Source organism: Hetaerina americana, unplaced genomic scaffold (assembly GCF_022747635.1).
Source record: "Hetaerina americana unplaced genomic scaffold, ioHetAmer1.1.p SCAF_1, whole genome shotgun sequence".
Lineage (NCBI taxonomy): Eukaryota > Metazoa > Arthropoda > Insecta > Odonata > Calopterygidae > Hetaerina > Hetaerina americana.
This window is the reverse complement of record NW_027286069.1, coordinates 48,826,415-48,853,997: the sequence shown is the minus strand read 5'-3', so window position 1 is coordinate 48,853,997 and position 27,583 is coordinate 48,826,415. Positions and strand designations below refer to the sequence as shown.

The following is a 27,583-nucleotide window of genomic DNA, read 5'->3' as shown; positions in this document are numbered from 1 at the left end:
CTGAAATTGTAAAAAATCGCCAACACACACAGAGATAGATGTACTCTTGGCTACGTAACTTTTGCAAATGTCAAGTTATGACACTAAGATTTAAAGGGAATATCAACAACAGATGTACCAATTTAACAAAAAAAAACAGAACTCAAATCGGAACGATGGGAGCGCCACACGGTGGTTATTCCGGGAACTTTTTGATCAAGGTAGTATGTACATGTATATTATGCATACTCCTGTTTATTCACGAATATATGAAAATGAGTACCTTTAGTTTTTCTACATTTTTATTCTGCGTTTTTTTAAATATACATATATTGTATAATTGTCTCAGTTTTCTCATTATGTGTATCACCCTTTCACTGTTTTTAAGCATCCACACATCGGTCAATTCTCAGAAGTTTTCGCAGGTTTTTCATTCCCACCTTCCTGAGTGGGTGGATTCCTGCAGTAAGTTTTTTCATCTAGGATATCAGTACTCAATCCTAACGCTTTCTCCACAAACTACCAATGCTTTTATTTTTTTACAATCTATCAAATTATTTTCGGCCCTACTTTTTAATTTTATTTCGCATTTCCTTTATGATCACTATCATAATATACACACGCCTAATTGTAATCTCTATTTACATATTTCTGCATGTAAATAACCTAGTTTTAATCTTTCCCCAGTGTAGACGTTTTATTATTATTACTACTCAAATCCAATAGCATGAATTATATTTTGATAATATTCCTTTCTTATTCGCAAGGGAAGGCATATACTAGAAAGTTCCAATTTAATAATTGCTGCAATGAGTATTATGACAATAAGAGGTGCTACCACGAATTTATACAGTATGTAAATGCTTAACTCTTTAAATAACTAACTTAAGGAGGATATTGATCGATGAAACTAATTTTAATTAAGTTAAAACACTATGCAGGATATCTCAATGTTTAAGAGCAATGACTACTACTCTATTGCATTTTCAATCAAATAAAGAGCATGGCACGACGGGGTAAAGTCCTCGGCTCCTAGCTGACACAGAGGGCAAAGGCTCAATTCCCGCCTAGGTATGCTTCCCTGCACGTGTCTTGCTTGTTTACGTCAGCCCTCGTGGTTTTTGTTCAAAAATTTAATTGAAATACCAAATATAAATAAAGGAAGCTAGAAGCAAGAGTCACTGTCGTAATGACAGAGAGAAAAATATAAAAAAGCCGAATATATTGATAGCCATATTAAGAACGACAATAAATGGTTTAGACCTATTTATTGATAGAAATATTTATTTGTTTGTGCATTTTTTTGGTATCGGGTATAAATCTGAGAGTCCTCATTAATACCAGTAAGTAATTTTCTGTTCAAGAAATCGATGAAATTTCCTCTTTTCCCCGATGTCACAAATGCTTTTCTGTATCGTCGCTGAGCCCGAGTCCAAATTTCATTTCTGCATCTCTCCTTTAGAATAATAACGCCATAGCCCTCTTAGACTCTCCGGTTGATATTATTTCGATGTTAGTAAGTTTTTATGAAACTATGTGCAATATTTTGCGTACAATATATTTCAGGATCTTATTCTGCGAAAAATAATCTGGGGAAGAAAGGAAGCTTAGGCATGGGAAGAATCTTTCATATTGTTAGGAGTGAGAATTTGAGAGAATCCAGGCTTGACCCCTTTTCAGATCCTTCCCACAAATGACTCAGGATCAGTCCTGTGATTTATATATGCCGTGGGGGAACTGTGTGTGACTGTGGGGGGGCAAGACGGAAAGTAAGAACGACGTGAATACGCAGATTCTCCGTCTCCAGATGTCGACTTCCGCCATCTTGCCTTCCGACACTTTTGGAAATCAAACTCGACCCGTCATATAGCGTAAGCACGGAAAGCTTTTGCGCGGGTGGGTCATGCGAGAAGGGTAGGGTGAATCTCATAAAGGGAAGCCCGCTCTCCCGGATTCCGTGCGAATCCCTCCCCCACCCTCTCTCAACGCTGGATCTCCCCTCTTCTCATCCCCCACCGCGGCACGATGCGTCAACAGGATTAGGGCCATTTGCGCGCTCTCGGAAACGGCGATTGCCCTGAGCACCTCCTCCCCCTTTTTCACTCCTCCACCGCCACCGTTTTACGGACATCCCGTAATCTCACATAATTCGGGACCATTCGGGCCACCCCGAACCCTCCCCTTCTCTCTCTCCCCCCTCAAACGGCCGCCTTCCGCGCGCGCTCCGTCGCAAGTGTTTTGTTTGGCGGCAGCGAGCGTGCCTTCATCCACTTCACTCACGCTCCCCTGTTTTCCGAGCTCCGCCCGTGAGCTTTTGATCCCCCACCGTCCCACCCAACCTCCCGCCCCCCGGCATCGCCGCTTACCAGTCTCCGACGCCAATCGATCGGATCCGCGGGGCGGACTCTCCTCGATTGCCCTCCTCTCGCTCTCTCGCGGTGAAGTCTACCGCGTGCCCGGGAGATTTTCCGGCGAACCCCCCGTGATTGCTTGGTTTCATCGAAAAAAATTCGATACCGCTCGACGAAATTGTGCCTGGGAACCGTCAGTAATTACCGAAAACGTCAATCTGCGCCCCTTCCGAAACATGGCAAGTCATTTCATCGATTGATTCGAGGGCAATGGAATCGAACATTCGATTTTAAACAATCATCGATCCAGGACCTATCAATCGAGTCAGCGAATATTCTGCAATGCAAATGGTTTCTCTGTGACACTTTTGGCTGCTAAGCGTTTGGCGCCTCAAACATGGCTCGGTTAGTTATACCTTAATACCGAGAAAAGATTTTCCTTGCATAATTTTTAAGTATTTTGATACCAAAAATCTGTGTTTTCAAAACGATTGCCTACAGGGTTGACTCGAATAACATATTTGTATTCAATCCCACAGAGATATGTGAATATTGCCTTTGCTTGCTCTGCCCAAAATATTTTAAGATTGAAGTTTTTGAATCGGGAATTGAAACAAACAAATTTCCGTCCGTTAAAACATTTTTTCTAAAATATACTTATCTTGGACACTGAATAGAGGTGTCTCCCTCATAATAACCGTTAAATTAGATGTAAATTTAATGAAATATTTAATTCTGTGATAGCATTGAATGAAAAATATTTGCTTGCCGTATATCCCTATGGAAATTACAATGCATAATTCTTGTTGTAATGCTTAAACTTTTTGAATCAAAGTAGCTTAAGTACGCTGCACTTTCAAATAATTCCAAAATATGTATCAAACTTTGTCTATCATATGATTTGTTTTCGATGGCTTTGGAGGTTACTGCGGTTATGTAATATTAGAATTCGGGGTTGTGTGGTGCCATAATCATCTGTATGTGCTCGTAAGTAATTTTCCGATAATTCAAAATTCTGTGTTATTGGTCCCCGTCTGTCACCTAATGACTGAAGAATGAGCCGTTTTATGTGTCGCATAGGCAAGATTCTATGCAATGAGTCTGACGTTTTATTGAGATGTACATTATTATTCAATGACCACTTCTTGGTGATCTCGAAAAGTTTTTCGTTGTATTTTAAGGGATTAGCGGTCGAAAAATATGAATATTTATTTCGATTTTCAGTAGGTACTAATTAAGATTGGCGACTTTCAAACTTATTTTCACTCTATTTTAGTATTAAGTTTAAGAACATGCTGGAAAATGATGTATCGTGGTAAAGGTGCTACAAATACGGTGTTTATTATTGATTTATAAGTTCATCGAAAAGACTCGGTAAACATTTTACTCAAAGATTGTTAGGTCCTTTTCAACATTTACGTTGAATAGATCCTTATCCTATCTTCTATAGCTTAATCATATTCATGAAATGGCTATAAGCATGCATGAGGATAAGAATTGTTCAGATATACGAAATTAGTGTTAATTTACTTGAATATATTCACGAAAAAACAAAAGAATTCCTCTGAAAAATCATTCGAACCTTGTATTGACAATAAAGTGTTTCTCTTGAAACTCTCTGAAATTCATACGCTGTTCGAGCTTAATTCACCAACACTTTCATTAAGAACAGAGCAAATACTATCCGCTGTATCAACCAAATATAATAATTTTACTTTGAGTGAATACATGTGCTACGTCATTCATTATTACAGACTTAATGGCGATGCTATGCTTAAACGCGAGATTTAACGCTTCCAATTTTCTATGTTGTTATATTCTTTGACTTATAACAAAAGCGTATTTTTTTCAAGATGGCTGATTACTCAATGAATGATGAATTTGTGTCATTCACCATTACCTTAAAACGAAGTGAACGTGGACAAGAGTACATGAGGAGTCGCAGCCATTTTTAAACGTGATCTCACTTCAGACCAATATGATAAAGCATCTGCGTCTATCTTTAAGTCTTGAATTCATTTTCTGTTTCATTGCCCTTAGTATCCACATTTCGAGTAACGGGAGAGAATTACTGCTTACGGCATGGGAGGACATAAAATGCGCCCTCCCAGAAGCTTTTATAATGAAGAAGGCGTCATCTGCGTTCAAATGGTCGGGAATATCTCCAAAAAGCACCAATAATGGACTCCCTCCACCAAAGCTCTTCTTAAGTTCCTTCTTTAACCTTCCTTAGTTTTCCCTCGAATGTGTTCGGGGACTATTCGAGGCTTTCTCCGACCCTGTTTGTTTTACCAATTACCTCTCACACTACTCAAACATAAATGAAGCTGAACCGAGCAAGCCCGTCGACTCTAAAATATGAGAACTACAGAAAAATTAGTTTGAGCTTAGTCTCCCCGCGTTCGTGTGGAATGTTGAATCGTTAAATATGTCGGAACATCAAAACTTTATCATTCGTAAAGAATCTAAGGAAGTTTTGAATCAAATTCTCGGTGATTTTAACGCGTGGCGCGGTTGATACCTTGTAGCTTTTCTCCAAAGGATCATCTCCCAGCCAGGTAGCATAAAACTTTACGTGTCCGGTATGGTTTCAGCGCGACAGTTATGTAAACTCCGTCTCCGGAAAAGTGTCTCATGAAGAATCGGAAGCAGGAATATAAAGATTATTACTTTAATCACGAAACAGTTCATGCTTAATTTGGAAATGATAATTGAAGAGTTATATACTTGATAATTTCTCATTATGCTTAAGCTCTTCGAGCTAATAGTATGATGCCTCCAGCGAATAGATGAAATAACCATATATTTTAACCAGGTTTAAGAGCATTTAAGAAATGAATAAGATAAAATGAATTGAGGATCGAGATTAAAATGCGTTAATTTTCTTATTAAAACTAATGGACGAAAGACTACTGCAAAGAAAAACATCGCCCATAGAAAATAATGTCTATTCATCTAAACCCTCTCAATTAAATAGTATATGGAGAAATCTGTAACTAAGCAAAGAATGAAAAATTAAACTTTTCTTCATCTTTTCAAAATATTCGATTTGAGTGTTACGAATGGAAAACAATGCCTTTTTCGTAAAATTATTCATTTCTTGGGTTATTTGTTACGGTTTCATATCCGATTTTTGCCTAAGATGGGTTAATCGAAAACCGGTGTGGTATGACATAAGGGTGTCACTGCATAGAATGGCAACCTTTTACTAGATTTTACAAATCAAATTCAGGCAAATTGGAACCCCGATTATATTAACTTTATAACAATGCCTGATAAAATTTATGTTTTGTGTGTACTGAATGCAAGTATCTGGTAAATTTTGCTGAATTTTCTCGATGTACTTGTGTTGAGGAGCGTAATTTGGTTTGTTGATACATTTTTCTTTGCCCATTCAAAAAAATATCAGCATAAAAATTCATTGTATAAATTTGGTACTTATAATGATAAATATATTGATTTAGTGGACCTTCCAGGGTTAAAGAATTCTTTCAAGCAAAACACAGTATAGGTAATGTTTAACGCTAAACGAAGTAATTTCCATTGGTGGTTGACGGAATCTGCAGGAGTTACTCCCATTTAAAACGGTGTTCTGTAAAGATAATGTCTTTTAAGCTATAGATATGTTCAGTATCACAATGTATGAATAGCAGTGAAGTAGTTTAAATCAGCTTATATGGTATTCGGTGATATTTTCGATTGCATCAGTGCTGTGGCAGTGGCTTTTAGATGTTAAACTGACCTCCCCCAACCGTACGACTCCATGATGGAAATACTGCGCACGCGCACAACTCTAATTGTTGTCGGTGCATACATTAGTTGAGTGCCAGATACGTTCGACGGGTTTCTCAACGATAAAACACAGCTACAGATAAAAAATTATGAAGTCGGTCCCTTGAGCAGGCCATCTTACTGCCAGCAGTGGAAGAGGAAAGGAGTCGTTTGTTTAAAAATATATAATAGATCTATCATTATCACGTTGCAGTATTAATATTTGATTCTCCAATATTAAAGGATACGAAAAATAAACCAGTACGCTAGTGCAGAGACAATAATGCGATTGTATCGAGTATTTCTTGCCAGTACGTGTCAATTCAAGACTCCTTTTCGACATGTGTCGGCATTCAAAGGTCTGCCAGTCGTCGTAATTACAAGGGAAGTGAAAAATTCCATTTATTCACTTCATAGTATAGTTTAATTTTATAAAAACGATTCATTACGTTGAAGTTAACCTTTCCATGGCTTTCAGATGTGACATTTGTCGCCGACCCCGGTGGTGGCGGGGTAACGTCCTCGTCTGCCATTCCAAGGGTCGCGGGTTCGATTCCCGCCTGGGTGAGTTTTCCTCCATCTAGGGCTTGGGTGTTTGTAAATGTGTCCATTGTTATCGTTGTTAATAGTTCGATGTAAAGGCCAAAATGTGCTGTTTTCGGACTTATTCTGAATAAATAAAAAATAAATAAATAAAATAAATAAATTTGCCAGCCGTGAAAACAAGACGATTGGACTTCGTGCGATCTTTGAGTTTTCTAACATATCTGTGCTCTTTGTATTCTTTCGTAGTCTTTGTTAAAAATTCAGACGACTTTCGTTTCCAATTCTTTCTTTGCAGGCTCTCTAATACTCCAGTAGTACCCAAGATAAGGTCTACATGATGCGGACTGGTAAACTTAGTTAACATTTTCAACCGCATATTTCCCCACTGTTCGTTTGATGGAATTAATTTCCTTTTACTGAGCTTCGCAAAAATATTGTACGTGTTTTATACGAGCTCCGCATTATGTCACATCATCCGCGGCAGTGTTGGGGAACCAAACAAAAATATGTATCATGATTCGATTATAGAAATATATTCAATAATCAAGTGTTCGTGAAGCAGAATGATAGACGACAAACATAATCATTCAACTAAGCAGTTGAATATCATTTTTCTACTCTTTCATTTGATAACTGTTATGGTTCTCAAAAAAATTCTAACAGAGTAATCGAATGTGAACTCTTTAATGTGAAATAGCATTTCTCCTTCACTTTTTCTTCATATTTACCTTGTACTCGTTAAATTGAACCATATTTATTAAGATGAAAAGGAAAATTTAATGTGTGTATGCTCGCTATTAAAGACTTCACGTGAGAGCGTCTTCTTCGCACTGAAGGTTATCGGAGTTACTTTAATCACGTTTGAAGTGAAACCCCGTCCTTTTTGTCCACAAATACTTGATTCACTTTCTTTACTATCGAAAACCATCGTAGTAGTATGCATTATCTAAGGTTAAATTCTATTCCCCATCCTTTGCCCCCGTCTGCTTTCGCATTCCCTCATCCCAATAATTGGGGCAGATGTGTCATCATTACTAATTAGCTTTTCGCGTGTTGTTAAAGCGGCACCTTAGTATTTTACTGTGCCCGCCATGATAATGCAACGGCGTCTCCGAGTCGGTATAACACGGAGATTAATAGGGCACAGGAAGCTCCCGCGGACGAAGCCATACGAAGCGGAACACTTCCATCCGAGAAAAATGCGCTGGCTTCTCCCCACATTCAAAAGAGCGGGAGAGGAATTCCGTCATCATTCGGCCGTCCCTCTCGGCCTCTCCGACTTTAAGCGCCCTCGCCAGCGAACCGAAAGAAAGAGGCTTGTTTGGTTTGAGTGCGTGCTCGCTCGCGTGCGTGCGGGTATGTGTATATATATATATCTCCCCTCTGCTCCCGTAATGAGTTTATACGCTCGGACGTACGTGCTAAGCAACGCCAAACACTATAACCTCCGCGCTTTTCGTTTTTCTTCGCTTCCTCCTCTCCTTTTTTTTATTTTTAAAGAGCTGACGGTCGTCGCGCGTGCAATTATTCTCTTTCGCCGGGTGAGTGGGCGGATGACGCGAAAGGAAAAGGGGGTGGAGAGAGAGGTCGGGGAGAGGGACATAAAAAAGAGCGAGGCGGACAGAGACGCACGGGCGGACGGAGTGGATGGGGCGGGGCGGTCGGGAGAGGGGGTGAGAGATAGGGCACGGCGGCAGTCAGTCGGTTGCCCTTCGCTCCCGAAAACCCTTCCACTCTTTCTCCCTCCGCCCTCTCTCCACACTCTCCACCGTTCCACCCCCTCGCCCGTCCGCCGGGGGGCGAAAGGGGGTGGAGCGGCGTCGTCACCGCCGCAGTCGAGGCGTCGGAGTCACGTACGCCGCGATATGTCACGAACCGCGCCCGCAGACTCTGCCCGTGGTGCACGTGAGGGGGTGGTCGGGGGGGGGGAGAAGAAGATGTCGGAATCACGGCAGGTGCTGGCTGCTCCACCGGTGGTTGCATCCGAGATCGCTCGGTGCGCGTTGGGCAAGCGGAGGCCCCATCTCTCCGCTCGGCCTGCACTCCCCCCCCCTCCGTATCCCTCTGCCCCTCCTCTAGGGACGATGATGACGAGACACCACAGTTATGCGCACGATGGATGTTTTCGTGTGCAGGAGAAAAGGGGTTTGTCCGGTGCGTTTTTTTCCCTCGCGCTCCGAACGAGGGTAGTGGTACGCGATTTTATTTATTGAAGTTGCACTTCAATAGAGGCGTGGTAGTCCAGAAGGTAGAGCGTTGGGCTACTTACTTAATAGGATGGCCCGAATTCGCTTCTGGGCACCCTCGGATTCACTCAAGTTGCGTGATATTTTACCATTCTGGGAAACCTCACGGGGGTCAGGAACTGATCCCCATACCCTGAAGTGTGAATTTCACACGCGAACTGAGACTCATTATTAGGTAAGCTCTACCCTGAACTATCGCGTCAACCTTCGGGTTGATTACTGTGGTTGGTGGTAAATTGCTCTTACGGCTGAGGTTCATTTGTAAGCGAAATTTGTATATCGCGCATTGAAATCATAATAATTAGTTCTCACTGCGCCATGTGAACAATTTTATTTCCATTCAAACGTGGGAATTAAGGTAAGTAAAAATAAAGCAGAAATAAAAGTTCCATCGGGTTGTTCAAGTTCAACGGGAACATTTATCTGGAAAAATTCATGGGCATATAGGCGATGTAAATCTAGGTAATGTATGGTATATATTTTTTTGTTCCTAAATCATAGAAAAATCGTCTTGCAAAATATAATAACGATTATTTTAAATTCACATTCAGTACACTGTGGTGATATCAACCCTATTCATTGTAATGCATAATTTTATTTTGTACCCATTCCTCTATTACGTGCATTCTTAAGGGCACCTACCAATGAATATTGTCTGAGTCCTCTTTGGTTGCTGCAAAAAACTCCTATTTCTTATATGGAAGCAGATTTTATCTAAGAGTCAAAGTAGATAAGCGATTATTTATTGAAAACGATAATACGTGGTATTGGTTTCAATGTCCGTCAGTTTAGATTATTGGTCACACTGAGCTCTATTGGCAATTACTCTGAAAGTGACGTGAATATAATGTTTAGCCTTTTAGTAATTCGTTTCACTCCTTTAAATTGGTTGGAATACGACGCCCATTTGCATCTGTCTAGTGCTTATCGTGAAGAGTAGCCTGAGTCTGATTCGGGATATCCTCCCAGTCTCATGTTCTCTCTTGAGGTTGCCCAACCACACTCGGTGTAAATGACCTCTGTCGTCCGAACCCCAATCTCCTTGACGACAATCCTTTGTACGACGGCCCTAAGAAGGAGAAGGAAACCCCTTCGTTTCCCGAAGGGCGAGCGAAAGAAATGAAAGGCTCTTCCGAAACGGGTGGAACTCGCCGATGCTGCTCGCGAGTCTCGCCGTGACGAATCCTGATTATTTCCTCCGACGCTCCGGAAACTGTTTAACTGTTTTCTCCCCTGCGCAGCCATCTCCGCCCTCCTGCAGGCGTGCACACATGTGTAATAAAGGCGCGTTCCTCTTTTTTACGCGGCCAAAGACCCCGTGTTGCTTTCTCCTCAAGAGGACCGGCACCCGCGGAACACCCATCCCGGTGCCGCGCGAACCACCCCCTTCGCCCTGGACGTCGTGTGTCCCTCCTCTGCCGCGAGCACAGCTGCGCTCTCCTCTCCCGGGCGCCCCCGTTCCCCTTACCCACCCGCCGGATCATCCCTCCTTCGACGACACCCTTCCCTCCCCGCCCCCTGCCCGTTCTAGGGGATTGAGGGAATTAGCGCGGACGGAAGCAGTCGGGAGACCCCAGGGCCACTACTCCCGCCCCTCGGGGCCGTGGGCAAAGCGATGTTCTTCTCCTCTCCCCTCCCGTTCCCACCGAAGATCCTCGTATCCTCGAAACCCTTAAACTCGACGTCATCACCAGCCCTGGGATTCCCCAAAAAGTCCCCGCTCCTTTCCCCGCCATTTATTCCCCTACTTCTTCACTCCCGAACGAATCCTTTCTCTCCCAACTCTCTCCCACGCCTCTTGCGGATTCCACTGCCCCATCTTTCACTTTCTTCCTTTATCTTTCTCTCTATGTTCCCTTCGCATCAATCTTATTCTTTTTCTCCAAGCGATATTTGCTCCCTGGCAATCAGGTTTAAATTTGAACACCGACTTTGTTTTAGTATTTTTGTTCAAGACGGAGAGGCTTTCCAGACGATTGGGGGTCATTTGCCAGTGTGGAGGAGGGATATTTAAGTCGCCATCACAGTTTTCTTTTTTTTCTACCCTCATCATCGTCACAGGTTCTTTACTGATTAAAGGTCAGTTTTGGACGGTCCCTGAACTTTACATCTACACTGAATTCTAAAGAATTCCTTCTCGATTTAAAGTCAGCTTACCCTACGTTATTCTGTTATTCCACTTTCTGATCCCCGTCATGCAAATTAAAGTGCTCTCTTTCCTCCCTTTCCATTCCTCAGACGTTTCTCAATCATTATCAAATACGACAGACTTCAACTTCCCACTACCTCTTGATGTATCTTCTATCAACATTTCTTCTTAGAATACGAGCTTACTCTCTCATCCCCAGCCTATCTAATACTTTTCACTCGAATTACTCTCCATATAGCTTAGTTATTCATTCTTTCCATGCTCGCACCAAAAACGGGGCCAATTTCTATTCATCCTCTTTCATCAAGATCTAGTTTCGAAACCACAGTTATTACAATGACCATTAAAATTTCAAAGCCTTCCTATCACTTGTTAGTTATGAAATTTTTAGCCTTTATTGTCACATTGTGGCCTGTTGGTAAGTAGTCAGATGACTTAATCATCGAGGTCATTCGACTTTTCCATAAAATATTCTTTCTTTACATAAAGTATTCTTTGAATTCGCTTTTTACTCTTACCCCTTTGATATGACTCTGGTATTTACCTAGCGATCTGACTCTGATCGAAGAATTTCTTTCTAATTCTACGCCACGGTCTCCACCGTCCATCATCTGCAGATATTAATATTTTTTCCTTCGTTGTCCGTGTCACCCACATCGTATATCCGTATGACACTAACCTTAATATTCATAAAATGAAGTGACATGATTCGTGATGGCTCGACTATAGCTTCATCATATAATTTTTTTTCTTCTGGCAAGTATACCTCTTTGGTTGTTTTATATGCTTTTTTTCCAACTTACTAACTACAATCACTTAGTTCCATCGCTGGTTATAATTCTCCCGTATCCACAAAATGCGTTTACATGTGTAACTGCTTCTTGGTTTAACGGCATATTGCCAAATTCCTTTCACCAGAATATCAATGCATACTGCTTCAGGATTCTTAATTTTCATAATATATTTTTTTATATCATCTGCTCCATTCTTTGTGTTGACCCTTAATATCATAAAAACCTTTTTCTTCCTGGCACTAAAACCTTCGCCGTAATAGGTTAAACACCATTTCAAGTGTCCACAAATGTTCACTCCTTTTATTTCCTCGCTACCTACCTTCGTAAATACATAAAAATTAAAAATCAAAGGCGATCATAATATTTTCACCTTGGCGATAATAATCCTTGTATATATTATCTATATTTTTTCCCTTACCCATCTTTGAATTAAGTCAGAGACATTCCCAATAGACTAAGTGTTTGCCTACATCAGTCTTCAGTCTAAGGTTATTATATTTTTTTAAGAAATAAAAGCGTTTCTTTCAGCTTCGACTGCAATTGATCTCAACTGAGGATTCACGAAGAGAATGCTGTGGAGTTCAGGAGTATAACTAAAAGGAAATAATTTATATTATAAGAACTATAATATAGCAGTTTTATGGAAGGCGGCTGATAGGTAAGGTCCTTTTCGCATTTAAGGATGGATGAGAAAGGAGGAAGGGTGGAAGGAAATACGGTGTCGATATTAGCTTACTCTTAAAGAAACGTGCCAAGTGGTCTGCAATTTAACGTTCAATCGGACGGACGGCTTACTCATTCAAAATGCTCTCCACAAAGCACCTCAAGTAGGGATCGGGATATCACTGAAAAACATTCTGCATCCAGGATTCGAACCCGGGCCCTCTCGATGGGAAGCCGGTATGTCACCCAGTACTAAGCCCGACGGCGTGTGAAATTCACACATCAGGGTAGGGGGGCCAATTTCCTGCGCAGGTTGTGGTTTCCCAGAACGATCTGGTACCTGAAAAATCACACAGATTGGGTTCAGCTGATGGTGTCAAAAGAGGCTTGCCCGGTTATCGTACAACGCTCTACCCCTGGACTACCACAACACACACACACACACACACACACACACACATATATATATATATATATATATATATATATATATATATATATATATATATATATATATATATGTATGAATGTATATATGTGTATGAATGTATATACATTCATACACATACAGGGTCTGTCCCAAAAGTAGTTGGGCTTAATTGTTCCCGGATTGACGGACCGACGGGCTGGGTTCGAGGGATGGGAGTATCTGGGAAGGCTGATGGCCGGTGACAGTTGGCTCCCAGCCATTGTGGAGTGCGGATCGTTCATTTGCAAAACCCCTATAACGTGACTTTGTCGCGCTATCATGAACCGGTTATTGGAACAGCGCTATGCCATCAAATTTTGCGTAAAACTAGGCAAAGCCGAGAAAGAGACTCATTGTATGCTCAGACTACTTATGGTGATAACCTCATGGATTGATCGGGTGTTTTTGAGTGGCACAGATTGCTTCGGGAGGGTAGAGAAGATTCTGAAGGCACCGAATATGTAGAATGCCCTTCTATCTCAAAAAGTGACGAAAATCTTGCGAAAGTGAATGTTTTGTTGGACAGGGATCGCAGATTGAGTGTTCGCATAGTTTCTGATGAACTTAGCATCTCTAAAAGTGATGTGAATTGACTTGTGATCGAAAACATGGGTATGAGAGAGGTGTGGGTTAAGTTGGCGCCGTGAGCGCTCCCGGACGTCCAAAAGGAAACTCGCACGCGGATCTGCCAAGAGCTTCTCGACCATGCCTCAGACACCCTAGAGCTCTGTCGTCCCAACAGACTTCTTCCTCTTCCCTCGCCTCAAATCCGTGCAGAAAGGACCTCATCACTGCTCGATGAAAGTGTTACAACAGGCCGTGACGAGGGAGCTTCAGCATCCCGGGCGCCGCCTTCCAGGAGGCGTACGAGGCGTGGAAAACCCGCTGGTAGCGGTGTGTGAGCGTGCAAGGGTGCTACTTCGAAGACTATTGAGTTAATTAATCAATTCCGGCGATAATTGTTTTTAATCGACTCAGTACTACTACTTTTGGGATAGACCTTGTATGTGTGTGTATATGTGTGTATATGTACGAGGGTCATCCGGAAAGTAGTACCCGTTCGTGCCGCATGAAGTGCTGACGACGCGAGTAGCCGCTGGACGAGGTCAGATAGCTTCAGTGGCTTGTCTGCCTTCTCTGAGCCAAGTTGCGTGACGCTAGCATTGCCTGTGTTGTTTCTGTGATTGTTTACAATGTTTAAAAAAATTGAGAACGCCGCCAGTTGTGAGGTGAGGGCAGTGATTAAATTCCTCAATGCAAGAAACGTTCGCCCATGTGATATTCATCGCCAATTAAAGGAGGTGTATGGAGACAATGTAATGGACGAGTCGTCTGTTCGGCGGTGGTGTCGCAACTTCAACATGGGGAGGGGGAACACACACGACGATGAGCGTTCGGAGAGACCGTCTGTCATTACAGACCAACTGGTGAGCTCAGTTGACGAATTCTTGAGGAACGATCGGCGCGTCACAATTGATGACATCTGTGAGCATTTTCCCAATGTTTCTCGAACAATTGTTCATGAAATTGTTAAACACCATCTGCATTATGCAAAAATTTGTGCAAGATGGGTCCCTCGCGTATCTCAATGAGCTGGCGGCGAAGGACTATGCAGCAGGAATACAGAAACTTGTCACACGTTATGACAAATGCCTTAATTTGCTTGGAGATTATGTTGAGAAGTAGTTTAAAGTATCCTCTTTCAAATAAAATTTTTTATGTTTGTTAATATTTACTTTTGTGTCTTTATTTCACGAACGGGTACTACTTTCCGGATGAACCTCGTATATAGTATAGATGATATAGAAACACTCACACGAGCAGTATAATATTTGGACGGTACAGTATAACACAAATAAAATAGTAACACTTAAAAGGACACATTGTAGATGATTGTTTAAGCTTTCGGCCTTCTTCATGTAAGACTGGCTGGCAGTCTTACTTGAAGAGGGCCTCAGAGAAGGCCTAAAGCATATATGTATATATATATATATATATATATATATATATATATATATATATATATATATATATATATATATATATATATATATATATATATTACTTGGGCATACTTAAAGTACTTAGGCATGGTTATTCCATATACACATGCACTGAATATTATTACTGGCAAGCTTACTTGGCTGGGATGTCAGGTTGAATCTTTCGGTGGATTTAATTTTATAAAATTGTGTGTGATTGGAGGTAACCCTTGAATAAAGTAATTTAGCTACTTCGCTTTTCATAAATTTCTTGATACTTCAAAACATCATTTTTGCGAATTCCATTAAGAGGAGCTAGAATATCCATTTGGCATAAGAAATGCTAATTAATTTTGTTTCTAGTAATAACGAGTCACAGTCATTACCGAGCACATTATAAAATCAGATTGATCGTTATCGGATGCAAATAAATTTAAACAAAACCAAAGACGAGTTTGACGAGAAAGAGGAAGGCTAAGATAATCTCTTAAATATGAGGGCAAAAACTAGAGCAGATGGAACAGTTAACGTATCTTGGAATTGTTCTGGACTAAGATAATCACAGTGGTAAGGATATAAGAGTAGAATTTCATTAGGCAAAGAAGCTTTCGCAGGAAGTTGAGAGATGGAAGAGAGGAGGTTAAGAAAACAGTAGTGAAAACTTCAGTATGAATTGTGGTTTTTCAAGGTTCGGAAACATGGTCTTGAAACAAAAATATAGGCGTAAGATTGGAGGTACTTACGTATGGTGTTGGAGAAGGATGGAAAAGGTGAAATGGTTGTAGAGAAATCCAAATTAGACGGTAATATTGATTGTAAAGTATTTTAATTGGAAATGGCATGTAAAGAGCTGTGATTTAGGGTAGAGCGTCAGGCAGGCGAGGTAAGGGGAGGAATGGATAGGCATTTTAGACGGAAGGAAGTATGCGGAATTGAAGAACAGTATTGTGCCTGGTTTTATCTTGTTAGACGAGGCTAAGAAATGTAGAAGTGTACGGCCTGTGTCCATCGAAAAACCTTTAGTCCCTCCTCAGCATCCTACCCTTCCCCTCACCCCTTTTAACAATCGCCTTCTTCCTCATCCTCCGTCCTTTCAGTCTGGTGCTTGCACCCCCTGCCACTTACCTTTTTGGTGGATCACGGGGTGTTTATGTAAATCAAAATCACTTGTTTGAACTTATTTGCCGCTCATCAATTTTCATGCCGTCAATGCGAAATGATGGTCATATATCTCGTATTATTTATTATGTTTACATTCACGTTGAACAGAAAAACCGATTTTCCTTCGGACGGAATTATTTTGCTGCGCAAAAAATGATTACATGTCATCACTGTCATCCGGGCTATTTTTGTTTAGCCTGTTATTTGTTCAAAGAACAAGAATTTTATTTTTTATAGTCAACAGCTTCTTATCGGATGAAAAGATCCGAAGTTCTATGAAATATCGTAGTTGAGGGTGTAGTTCACCGAGATGAGTTTTAAGTTCTACAGCGTTTTCAGTGCGCACGTTCTCGGTTTAATTTGGGAGTGATTTTAGTAATCACTCTCCCTTGCCTTTGTCTCTGCTTCTGCTCCTAGATAGTCCTATTACGCGGTAAGTACACAGCTTGAGATAAGCAGGAACGAAGGAACACTCGGATTTGATATCAGGACTTGCCTAGCTGTAGTAGAACTATTTAGCTATTAGGTCACCACGCGTCTGTTTCTTAAATCCTGCGGTGACAATGCGGGAAAGGTTTATCGAGCAATGTTTATTTACTCCTTAAATTATCCATCGTTTTATCGGTCCTAGAAATTATGTTTTAGGGTGGGGACGTCGACCGTTATTCCAGATAGGCAAACTTTGACATATGCTCCTCATCTCAGTTATTTCAGTTTTTTCTAGAAATTGTATCGCCAATATGGGAAATGCATATTATTCTGGAAAAATATACATATTTTTTAATGTCTCGAGTTTATTATGGCTTATAAATGCTAAATAATCTTCAAAATAACTTCTGCCATGCATATGTATCTGTAAATGCTTTTTCGAAACTGTACCGTTAATATGTGTAGTATTAGCGAATTTTACGTATGTTGACATTTTTTCTTAAATATTTAAGGTGTCCTCTTGCATAGATTCTTTAATAAAGTGAACCTTGCATGTAGATTCACTGCAGTCTCAATTTTATGTTTCTATGTAAGGAAACTACCACCCAGCTTGAGTTTTTTAGCCCACCAAAATCCACTTTAAGGTATGTCTATAATCCCGCTTGAACGATTACTTTGGCTGTTTAACTATTTACTGCCTACATACATATTTATTTTTCAAATTGTAACTCGTATCGTTTTGCATATTCTGTATTTTTGATTTCTATTTTCTCGTATTCCTTATTTTTGCCTTCTCAACGAAACAATTCTTTGCCTTGTGATTTAATGGCATTTGAATCCTGCTTGCTTAATGTCACAAATTAGAGCCAAACATATAATTGGTATTAACTCTACGAAATACGCGCCTACTACATAAGACATACAACACCTACTATAAACTGATAAATTATTGTTTTGTTTAATATCAGATAATTGCCTGCCTGAGGTGCGGATTTAGCAACATCAATACATTTTTCCTTGTAAGTGTCTCTGTAGATGTTGTGGCATGTGGGATAATCAGCATGAGTGCGTTTGCAGAATCGGCAGTCGTGGTAGAAGTTCCTCGGCCAAAGTTTCTTAAGTGATCCTCTTTCTGCTCCTTGCCTGACGGTAATGTAATTCCGCCACTTTTAAGTCTCAAAAACCAAATAGTAATTGGCAAATATAGTTAAGGATCCGTTCTGAAAAATTATTTCGTAAATTTTATTTTCAAGAATTGGGATACGGGCTTGCGACTGCCAAAGGAAGAGGTTGGGTAGCCTTGCCCACGTTCCGTCAGAGCCAAGGACTCATGCTCATTAAAATTGTCACTTAAGTCAGGTGTTAAGTAAAACTGTTTCCAGTTTTCAGATTTGGATGATTTGTCTCCTATTTCACGATTTTTCGTGAAATTTTTGTATTCACGTATTTTATTAAAATGGTAAAATGTAAAGAGTTCACCAAATTTCAGTGTCATTCTTAAAGACTCATTTATGTGAAAGCATTTTGTTTGGCACTAAAAAATGATCTTGAAAATGCATTTTAATTTCATTATGAAAATCTAGGACAAAACCTTACTTAGTATGAAACAGTGAATATTAAAAATTAACGAAGTGCGTCTACTAATGGATTGTTAAATGTGCAACTCATGAAGTTACATCGTGAGAAAAATTATGTCAAGCTGTATTATTGGATACCTCTTCAATGCTTTGCGCAAACCCTTCCTACCTGTATTATTTGATGACTGTGTACCGATTACTCATAGGTGGAGTTTGTAGCAGCTAACAAGAATCAAAGTGAATCATTGAGAGCGATATGGCACGGATGAGGCAACCCTCCAATGACGCCCTAATGACGAATTTTCAACACGGCAGCCATTATGAAGGAAATAAAATATGAAAAAACAATATTTAAAGTTTAATCGCTTAACTAATATGAGATGGCATATCGGCAGAAAATTATGCATATGACTTAAAAATTTTAATGTAAGTTATCGAGACTCACAACTGTTAAACATTAAACTTTTTGTTTCAACTCGAAATTATTTCCATTGTTTCAAGATGCTTATTATTTAGCGAAGTAAACGTGTCATTCATCGTCCACTTTTTATTCCTGCTTAATCTTTTTTTCTAATTAAGGAAACATCAGATCATCGATCGAGGCTTTTTTTTCGTGTAAAGGTTTCTTTTAACACTTAAAATATTTATATACTTTAACGTAGTCTCTTGAAAAACTCATATGATATTCAATGTAAGGGAACATATCTCGATATATTCTATCACCTGCATCGAGGGTTTTTAGAATTTAAACAGTCGCATGTGAACGATTTCCTCCCCCAAAATTCTAGGAAATTGCTATCTAAAATCGCCCGAAGTTGGCAAGGCTATGAATTTTAATTAGTCCATTAACCTACCCTATCTCGTTGTTTAAAGTAAATAAAATTGTATATTATCGTTAAAAAAGGTCGTCATTTTTCCAGTTTTAATGAAACGTATTTATTCATGCTATAGAGTTAAGCTATTCAAATCCATCAGAATGTGTCTTTGGACAACATTTACAAACTGGACTTAAGAATTTTTATTGCAAGGCAATAAATATCTTTAATAATATTATAATTCATAATTTGTGATAAGCTTATCACTAGCTGGCTTGCTTTTCAAAATTTGAAAGGAACTCTGGTCCTTTTTCGATAACCAAATTATTCACACGTTGACGTGCCGCGAACAAAGTTGAGATTGCCGCTCAAAAGTATAGTGCCTATGAATTTTTTGAAGTTGCAACTGCCACATCTAGGCATCTAAATTTTAGTTTTAATACACTTTCAATGTTATATCTTAAATTCAGACTTATCGTGTACAAAACTGTGTTACGCATAGCAAATTTGGATTAAAAAACTTCCCTATAAACCAGTAAGCATAATAATAACCAGTGACTTAATTATTATCATTTGAATTTCGATGTTCGTGTATTGACTGCAATAATTTTAAAATCTTTGTTTAAGTTTGATACCAAATTTATATGTTTCAAATAATTTTATGATTTCAGAGCATTACGTATTATCTGCCTATCGCATAAATAGTGCCATGGGTGTGTTAGTTTTTTTAGTTTGTTTTTGCATTAACAAACGAAACATTTTGAGAGTAGGAATTCTTTTTTCTAGTGCTAAACAATTATTTGCTTTAAAAAAAATAAAGTAAGCAGTACCTATCACCAAAGTATTGCATTTGGACTGCTACGTTTACACTGAGGGAAGACTAAATTTTCTTGAGCCAATCCTTGAGGCAGTCGTGATAGTGAGACTAACGAAACAAATCATTGTGTCCCGGTTTCTAGAATTTAACGATCGTAATCCTGGGAATAATAATTTATATGGTAAGACTTCGTTTGAGTCCATTTCGTCACCGCGTTTGAATTTTCACCTAATCCAATTTTTTTTCTAGATCAACGACCATGCGTTGAAATCTCCAAGCTTCATCTTCAGATGCGTTCCCGTCTCGCCATTTCCTCGTTTCTTATTTTTCTACTTTCTTTTTGCATCCGCAAAATATTCAAGTGTCAGAGTCATCGCAGTGATGAGACATGTTTGCATAGCGTTTTACCGAGACCAAGGAAGTATTGAAACATTTTTTATGAAGAGGTACCTCATCATGTTGATTCGCGCACTTTAATTCTGTCATCATAATTTTAATCACGTCCGTACAGTCTTAAGATTATCCTAATATTTTGGTGATCCCATCGGTAAATCAGAAAAATTATGTGCCAAATACTTGTAATATGCATGAAATCAACTATGATTCGATTAGTATGCCCAAGGTTTATGAATGCTATGGTCTATATATTTATAATTGGCGTGTATTCTATGGGTTCTTCGATTAAGTACTGACATCCCAGGCGGAGGGTGAGGTGTACCTTTCTAAATTACTTTTCCCTCCAAATGAATAGGTCTTTCAAATAATTATGCAGCTATATTTTTAAGAGGGTGGACAGGCTTAATTATCCTGGGCGTTTCAGTTTAAGTTTTTGATGGAAATTCTTTTATATCAAGAAGATTTCTTTCATAAACACTTAAAAATTTGATGAGAGGGAGAAAATCCTTATTTCATGGCCATTCCAAGTCAGTTGATATTTGCAAATAATCTTACGAACAACTCAAGCCCTGGCCAACCCATTTTGAAAATATGAAGTCGCTAGTGCTAAATAATTCAGCTTTACGCATTTAAATTATTTTACAGAAAAATAATCTGACTAAAAATTAAGACAAACGTTTGCCAGAAACAATTTTTTATGGTAGTGGCTGGTTTTGAATCACCTGCACACCCTAGCGGTAGTTTGCAGGGTACCACGTAAAATAAACTAAGCTGAGGTGTGAGCATGACCGATAATACCATTTCTCACGCCAGAATTCCCAGATACTCGTAAGGGTATGACCTCCCAATCCAAATGAAGAAACTTGTAATCAAATGTGACCACTTCGTTGAAATGTTTTTCGGTCCGAGGAAGATCAGATTCTATATTCTAAATAGAAACTTTTTCATTTTTTATGTAACATTTTCGTTATTGATTTAAAAAGATTCCACCTTCGCCTATCTTGTACCTGTTTTCTTTGGGTAATCAATGCGAATAACTTTAAATGTGGTAAATTTGATCGAAGGCATTATTTGAGTCATAAACCTTTGCATTCTATTGCTCTTTATTTCCCTCGTGCGGTTGAATAAATGGATTTCATTTTGCAATGAGAATCGCACCGGCTTAGGAGTCATTACCTATTACTATGCTTGAATTTTATCGGCGCCTTAACTTTTTATTCGATTTGGGTTAATTATTTTATTGCAGCTCTATGGCTTTATTGTAATGACACTCATAACTTCCAAATGATAATAATAAAATGCATTTATTGATTGCTTAGTCGGCATTATATGGAATAGGTAATATCAAAAGTTTTACAAAAAAATAATATACTCAAAATATACTTCATATGTAGCGCAAGAAGCATGTGCCTACAGCTTCTTTCACAACAAAATAAATAACCTACATAATTAATATTCGAAGAGAAATGTAATTGCAATTATGGAATAAACGACAAGCACATACAATTCTACATATTTTATGTATTCTTACACAGGTCCATGTAATTAATTATAACATAAGACTCTCTTAATTGGAGTTGGAAATATTCTTTCATACTATAGAAAGGATTGGAAGACAGGCTATTTCTCGTTTCAGAAGGATGCGAAGATAATGATCTATAATGTCCTATTAACATTAACGGTGGGAATAAAGAAATAAAAGTGTTCCAGGCGAAAAAAACATTGTCTTTTGAATAAATCCACTTTTTTTCGGGGAGAAACGTCTGCGAGTCCTTGCTATAGCCGGCGTGGAGAAGGCGCGGATTGCGGGAGGGCTCGGTTGACGGCCGACACGCTGCCGACACGCGGATAGTGAAATCTTTCGCCAGGCGAGAAAAAATGGCGTCAAGTAAACCGTGGGGTCCAAAAAAATTACAACTCACCCTCCCAGCACTGTGAACTGTGCTTTCGCATCATCCAAATATCTAAATTTCATAATTATTTCTTATCGTCATAACATGTATTCGGGTTGCCCATTCACATTTTCAAGTACGGTAATACGAGTACTTGCCAGTGCAGTCTTTGCTCTATGAATTCTCTAATTATCAAATTTACAAAACAAGAATTTGAATCATGGACGAGGAACCAATAACACGGCTCATGTATCATCATGGGATTTGTCAAGAATAAGTGGGTTGACACGGCCATGGTCATTGGATTAACTCAAAGGCATAGGAATGGGAAATGAAACATATAAATGAAACAAAAATGAAATACAAATTTGGCTACCAATCTAAAATTCATTTTGGTACTGAAGGAGACCCTCCATTCATTTCCCTCCCTATCTAATGTCCCAAATTCCTACAAGCGAAGGATGAATGTATGAAGGAACGAAATATGGCAGCTTTAATATCGAAATTAAACTAATAAAACAGTATTTGGAGGGAGTTGGTAGAATTTTCCCTTTGCTTTCCCTTTGAAATATACTTTCTGAAACACAATGTAAATTTATTATTTTCGCGGCTTTAGTTTCAATGTCCCGAATCTCTTCACCGATTAATTGACGTCAAATAAGATGACAGTTCCAAGAGGAAACATTTTATTAAAATCATGACTGCGAAATAAAAGAATTTATATTATATTTAAGGCTATGTAGTGCATTTTACCAAGTATTTTTTGTTGGTTCCGCAACATGTTTTGGATCTGATGTTACTCTTGTAATGATTTTGATGATCAATGTTTCCAGCGTATTAAGTTATTGGTACAAATTATTTACAATGGCTTTCATTACCAATGAGATTGAAATTTCAGGTGATAATTGTTCCAAGCGAGTCATAGGTTTGAATTACTCCTTGCTCTGTACTGTAGAATTTCATGCCATCAGCCGACCAAAGATTAAACTTGTTCCTTTAAAAAACTATTATGAAACCACAAATATGCATTCACTAGTATGCAAGTGCTGAGTCAAGAAATAGATAGAAATGTAAATAAAATATTTTATACAATGCAAAAATTAAACAATGCCGCCGGGTCAGCGCCGTAAACAATTCACTCGTCAGCTAATCCAAAAGCTGTAGGTTTTCTAATGGGGAATGGCCGTTGTTATTTTTCTTGCGTATTGTTGACGGATCGGAAATTTTTAGAACCCCTTAGCACCTGGGACGAACGACAGTGTGGTGTTTCGATAGCTGTGCCCTCAATGAATACTTCTTGGGTCAAGGGAAAAGCTCAGCAAGAGTTCCTTCGTGCTATGCATGCGAACATCAACGTGGCATTATTCAGATATCAATGTTTAATGCTTAAAAAATAGGCGACGACTAATCTGGCTCAAATTTCGCACCATCCTTAAAAAAATGTATCCACCGTCCGTATGTGTGAATGATCTATATTTTGTCCTACTAAAACGTTTTACGACGCGGACGAACGAACACCATCATTGAAATAAAGTAAAATCTCAGCCTAGGACTTGAATATAGTATGTAGTCATGACTTGGGAGATTTTATTGTCGAGAATAAATTGATGGAAATGATTAGAATATACTTGAAAGAATCCGCTTCAAAATATAGCCATCGAATAATTTTTAACTGAAATATCGATACTACTGTTTGTGTCAGTTATGAAAGCGCCCCTCAAATGTCAACGCGGTCCCTTCGAAATTTGGGAGTAACATGGTGTTCCATTTAAACAAAGTATATAAGCAAGTAGGAAAAAACCTTGATAAAACGTTTTGCAATTTCATGTGGAAATGTTGAATACCGTGACTCTTTAGCAAAGCCGCCTTATGAAGGGGGGAACAAAAATATTTAAGGACAATAAAACCTGTTATGATATCTCGTGAAACGCAAGAAAAGTTCTGTACAACAGGTAGGAAGAACCCTCTCGTGTCCAACTATCATCTTTAGTCACGTTACAACCTCCGAAAGAGGGAAGGGGAGGAAATGTGCAGAATGTTACAAATATATGTAAACGGCACCTTCTACTTATTTTGACCTTCCATAATAGAATACGTGCATGTGAATGTTCTATTTCGTACTCAGTAAGAGATTGGCGATACCATTAGAGGAATATCCATCACCCAACATGTTGCCTGAGAGTTTTTGCCTACCGAAACCATCACGATGGTTTGCGGACCCCGGTGTCGTATTCTCGCACTTCCGATGGGGTGGAGCTCGGGTCGGATGTTTGTTCAAGTCGGTGCTCCCATGAGATTGCCCCGGTCGACAGAGACGTACTGGGTCCTCTTCTATAAGTAATTGTTTTCCGCTTGAACCGCTGCAGGACAACGCTTTCGCACTTAATGGAAACGCACGAACCACCTACGCCAATTTGACGCCACACAAACAAATAGCAACACGACCCGATTATGGTTTCACTGAATAAGAATTAATCCGAACAGGTCCGAGAAGGACGAAAACAACTATTTCCCAAGGTGGCTGCTGTTCCCTTCAGTGATGTGACTTTTCAAATCCTGTACGCACTAATTCTCAAATGCCTTGCAGATAGTTCCGTCCTACAAGTCACGACGAGAGTTTTTTTATTGATGCTACCGTGCTAGCGCTACGTTTACTGCTTTCATGAAAGCGTGGGAAGTGTACCCTATTAAACCCATTAATCCTTCCTGTATTCTTTTTTCCGATCTCGGTGGCAGATTTAGTTCCAGAAATGGAAGACAACAAAACTACTAGAATATTCTGCCCTCACTCTTATTAATTTATCCGAAGGTGACGGTCTCGCGGTACGCCCATGGTATGGGTGCTGTGATGACTGGCATCGGTCGGAAGTATCAAAAGATCTTGGGGACAGGCCTGCATTTTAAGCCTTTCCTGAGTATTTTTATAAAGTGTGAACTGACCTCAGTCGTCGGATAGCCTAAAACTTCAACTATCTGTTCTTAACAAAAAAATAATATATTAGCTACTTGGTAAATATTTTACATAAAATTAGATAGACATTCGATGTAAGGCAAATAAAAATACATCCTAAATACGCACTTAACGTGAAATTTGAGGATATCAACACTTCCTCACTGAGACATCCAGGCTGTGTTCTTTGAATTAATTAAGTGCTGTGGTTTACAACTGCCATATTGAAATTGTCCCATTGGAAAAGCTCTTGTATTATATCTTTGACAAATTCCAAGAAACCGTGGGAGATCCTGCGGCAGTAACTTTTAACGGAGTCATCCGCTGGATGTGGGTAACAATGCAACAATATCAGAGTGTAAAGATCATTCCCCTTTACCGAGACTCTGGTATGATTTAATGTAGAACATCATTTATAGTAATCACCGCAGGTATAAAATGTTGGTGATAACCAATGAAAGTTACTCTACCCAAAACAATGCAATTACCGGTTTTAAATGCAAAAACATACTTCTCCGAAGTTGCGGGCATAAAAAACCGGATTCGCAATTTCATTGCGGATCGGAATTCATTGAAACTTCCAAAGGTACGACAAAAATCCTATTGCCGTAGTAAAACCAAGAAAGCACGAACCACGCTGACCGTAAATAATCGTGAAATGACAATGTGCTGAATTCTCGTGCCTAATTTATTTTCGCATTCCTCGGCCGGGACACAGTTCAAAATTTTGGACGCGGCTGTTTTACGTATGCCTTCCGCGTCAACCGATCGCGATGTAATATCTGTTTCTGCCATCCCTTCCCCGATCCGAAGACGGGGTGCAATGCGATCTATTTCCGTCCCCTTCCGTACGTTGGAACGTCATCCCTGGGTACAACAGAGGTGGGCGTGCTTCGTCGCCCAACGCCGATGCCGGCCATCCGCTCTCTCGCGCGGAGTGAAGGGTTTCGCCGGCGGGCGGGGATGACGGAGCGCGACTATCTTCCAGAAGCAACCTTCAGTCGGGGAAGGAACTAAGATAAGGACAGTAATTGTCGCTTGTCAAGCGCATACATTATCTAATTTTTATTATACCGGGTATTTGGAGAACGTTCCAGGAAAACTGATTAAATCAATTGACAAAATTCCGGTCCGAGGACTCAGTGTGGGATGGAGCCTCCGGAGAAACGAGGACTGAACGGAAAAATTTATCTCATTAAAAAGTTATCGATGTGCGATTAAGCGTGCGCCACGGATAAAGTAATCCGGGCCCTACACTAAATTCGGCAGATCGGTTAACAGTTACTTAACAAAACACATAAGAGATCGACATATGAATGAATGACACAAGGAATCCTTCCGTAGCGACCAAAACACAAGCCAAAGGACGCACTAAAACCTTTCACGGATTCCTTTTCTCCTCATTCACCCCTTCGTCCTCACACCCCCTGACACAATCGCTCATGGAGCACCGTCATGATGCAGCTGCTCATACCACTAATGAAGGGAAAAAAGGATGCACCAAATCCATCTCCGGCAAGTTCCTCGAGATTTCCGCTCCCCCGAAACTTACAACTGCCCCTTTTATTTTGGACATACGAACACATTGGACACACTAAATTTTCACTGAGCCGATTGATAACACTTCTCTCTCGCGGAACAACCACCCAACGTATGTCAGGTCTACATTTGGATGTAGGGGTTCACGCTGCCGGAAGCAACTTGCCAACAGACCATCGCGAAGAACGACAGGGCGATTGGGCTGCCCCGACATGAAATTATCCATCCCATCCATCCCGATGACCTCGACGGGCGGGATGGATTTAACGAGGAGACAAAATAGCGAACCATTCTCCCATGACTCGCCCCGCGGGGAGGGGGGTTGAAATTGAAAGTTGTCACCAACGGAAGACGATCACGTCAACGGGACTCTTGGATGGTTTTTTTTTCACTCACCGCTATTTCCCAGTGTTATTCCTTCTTCCGAGTTCTCTTCTTCCACGGACCCTTTAGGGGAAGCAGGAGGAGAGGGAGAGTGCGCGAGGAGTGGCCGGTGAGAAGAATCCTTCCTTGGAGTTTCGTCGAGCAGAAGGTGGTGATAGTAGTAGGACAGGCGAAAATTTAAAAAATAAATAAAACGGAAAGGATCACCACAAAATCGGCACGCGCGCGCGCGGCCCGCGGTCACGGAGGACGAGATGGCGAGAGACGCTCTCCACTGCGACTAAGGAGACGACGGGACGTGAAGATGCACTGTCGAAGGTGGCGATGGATCTGTGCGGGCGTGTGTGTGTGTTGTGTATGAACGGTGCGTGTGTCTGTCCGTGTCTGGGCGGGGGATTGGAGGAGGGCGGCGGGAGGCAGTCGCGGGGTAATGGAGGGGGTGGTGGCACTCGAGTGTGTGTGTATGTGTGAGGTAGCCAGGGTACGGAGGCGAGGGCAGAGGCGCTGGAGAATGGCGGCGGGGGGGGGTGCGAGTTGGGGGATGGGTTAGGCAGGAGGGGGAGACGGATGGGGGGAGGTTAGGAGGGGTACGGTGGCGACCGTGCGGGCGAGGCGAAAATGAGAGGAGAGGGGGCGTGGGAACGAAGGGATATCCACGGGGAATGGGGAGGGT

The 27,583-nt window shown here is 40.3% G+C and overlaps 1 long non-coding RNA gene across 1 annotated transcript in view; it reads right to left on the bottom strand.

The window, feature by feature from the left end:
- The window catches only part of LOC139685617 (uncharacterized), a 50,728-nt gene extending 23,509 nt beyond the window's left edge, over positions 1-27,219 (bottom strand). The window contains exon 1 of the long non-coding RNA XR_011700199.1: positions 26,923-27,219. This is a non-coding gene — a long non-coding RNA (uncharacterized lncRNA). The remainder of the gene's footprint in view (positions 1-26,922) is intronic.
- Positions 27,220-27,583: the final 364 nt, after the last annotated feature.